Source organism: Palaemon carinicauda, chromosome 23 (assembly GCF_036898095.1).
Source record: "Palaemon carinicauda isolate YSFRI2023 chromosome 23, ASM3689809v2, whole genome shotgun sequence".
Taxonomy (NCBI): Eukaryota; Metazoa; Arthropoda; class Malacostraca; order Decapoda; family Palaemonidae; genus Palaemon; species Palaemon carinicauda.
The window spans coordinates 39312903-39315385 of record NC_090747.1 but is presented as its reverse complement, the minus strand read 5'-3'; the positions used below and the strand labels follow the sequence as shown (position 1 = coordinate 39315385).

At 37.8% G+C, this 2483-nt stretch overlaps 1 long non-coding RNA gene across 1 annotated transcript; it reads left to right on the top strand.

Moving 5' to 3' along the window:
- The first annotated feature begins 404 nt into the window (after positions 1–404).
- On the top strand, positions 405–2204 carry LOC137616921 (uncharacterized). The gene is made up of 2 exons (XR_011039519.1): positions 405–917; positions 1667–2204. It is a non-coding gene; the product is annotated as an uncharacterized lncRNA (long non-coding RNA).
- The last annotated feature ends 279 nt before the right edge of the window (positions 2205–2483 follow it).

The window sequence follows — 2483 nt, the reverse complement described above, 5'->3', positions numbered from 1 at the left end:
AGACTTGATATTATTTGTCATTAGAGAAGTCCCTAATGATTCCTTAGGTATGTCACCATTTGAGATGTTATTTGGACATAAAGTTAGGGGGCCACTAAAAGTACTTAAAGATAAAATGTTGAACAATGATACCTTGGATAACGTAACTGTAGGGCAGTATGTCGATAAATTGAAATGTAATTTTGAGAAAGTCCATAATTTTGCATTTAATAACTTAAAAAGTAGTCAAGATGTGATGAAGGAAAATTTTGATCTAAAAACTGAAGGTCGTAAGTTTAAAGAAGGGGATTCTGTGCTTGTATATTTCCCTACTCCTAGTTCTCCTCTCAAACATAAATTTTCTGGTCCTTATATAATCCAGAAATGTGTCAATAATAACAATTATATAATCAGTACTCCAGACAGAAGGAAGTCAACCCAATTAGTTCATGTAAATCTAATCAAGAAATATCATGGTAGTCCTCCAATTGCTTTGCATTGTCTATCAGACTCTAATGTATTAGATTTTAAGAAATATAATGCATCAGCACACCAAAGTAAAACTCCATTGCCACATGATGTAGATTTATATCACTCTAATGATTTTGTTTCTTGGACAGACTCTGCTAACCAGGAAATATTGCAGAATATTCTAGTATATTTACAGCATTTACCCCGAAAGCAGAGGAGCCAGCTAGCAGAATTATTCCGCAAATACAGGAGTATATGTGGGGATGTGCCTCAACGTTGCAGTGATGCTGAACACGACATTGAATTACAACCGGGTACACGACCAATTCGTCAACACTATTACAGGACCAGCCTGGAAAAGCAGCAACGGATGAAGGAGGAAGTGTCGTATTTACTGAAGAATGGACTGGCAACTAGAAGCACATCAGCTTGGGCTTCACCATGTCTTTTAGTTCCAAAACCAAACGGTAAAGTAAGGTTATGCACTGACTTTCGCCAAATAAATAATGTTACTATCAAAGATAGCTATCCATTACCTAGGATTGATGACATTTTAGATGCCATTGGTGCTGCCAAATATTTATCACAGATCGATCTATTGCGTGGATATTATCAGATTCCACTTACAGATAGAGCAAAGCTAATATCTGCCATCATAACCCCCTTTGGTTTATTCCAATATGAGAGGCTTCCATTTGGTTTAACCAATGCACCCGCCACCTTCCAGCGCTTGGTGAATAGTGTAATTAAAGATCTTGATGGTACATATGTGTACATCGACGATATTGTTGTAACGTCTGACACCTTGGATGAGCACATACATCGACTAAAAGCATTGTTTGGTCGTCTTCAGGAGTTTGGACTTACTATTCACCTAGCAAAATCTTCCTTGGGTAAAGGGAAGGTTAAGTATTTAGGTCACATCATAGGTAGTGGAGAAATTGTTCCTAAAGATGAAAATATTACTGCCATTGTAGAGTTCCCTGTCCCACGAAATAGGAAAAGTCTTTTAAGATTTCTAGCCATGACCTCCTATTACAGGAAATTCTGTAAAAATTATAGTATAGTAGCCACTCCCTTGATTGACCTCACCAGCCCCAAAAATAAATTTGTATGGTCTTCTAACTGTCAACAAGCTTTTGATCAACTAAAGAATATACTTTGCTCTAATCCTGTCCTTATTGCTCCTGATTTTGCTCAACCTTTTATTATACAGATTGACGCCTGTGATACTGGCATTGGTGCCGTCTTGATGCAGAAGAACAGTGACACACAGATGTTGCATCCTGTTAGCTACTATTCCTGCAAACTCAAAAAACACCAACGTTCCTATGCTACCGTGGAAAAGGAACTGCTGGCAATCATCCTAACCCTGCAGAAATATGAAATATATTTTTCATCCAACATCCCAATCACTATCTTTACGGACCATAACCCACTAACCTTTCTCGGACGAGCGAGGTTAACAAATCAACGTATTTTCAGATGGTCTTTGTTTCTGCAAAACTTTGACCTAACCATCCACTACATCAAAGGAACTGAGAACTGCATTGCGGATGCCCTGTCTCGGACCCACATGGACTCCTGATAGTCTTCTGGAATACTCTTCATGACTTTTATAATGTCCTGACAGGCCATTTCTTCAACGGGGAGGAGTGTGATATTATGTATACCATGTCTCCGTTCTCTGTAATTATGTCACTTTTATATATTTATTCTTTTAGTGGTACTCCTTCTTACCACTAGGTTTGTAACACTTGTTTTCCTGTTTTGACCCTTTTGTATCCTTGCCTGTCTTATATTTTTATTACCTTTCGTCATCCTTGTCGCTCATTTAGTTTACTTTGGCTTGTAACATTTTGAGGAGGGCAGAGTCGCTCTCAGGCTACCTAGACGACAACATATTTTGTATACACGGTTAGGACAATCTTCTTCCTATTGTTAATGTAAGTCAGTGTGTTTTCTTTTATTTTGTTTCGTTGGTATATTTAATTCAGGTGTTTGTTTGTTTGTCTATGTGTTCGATCATTGCT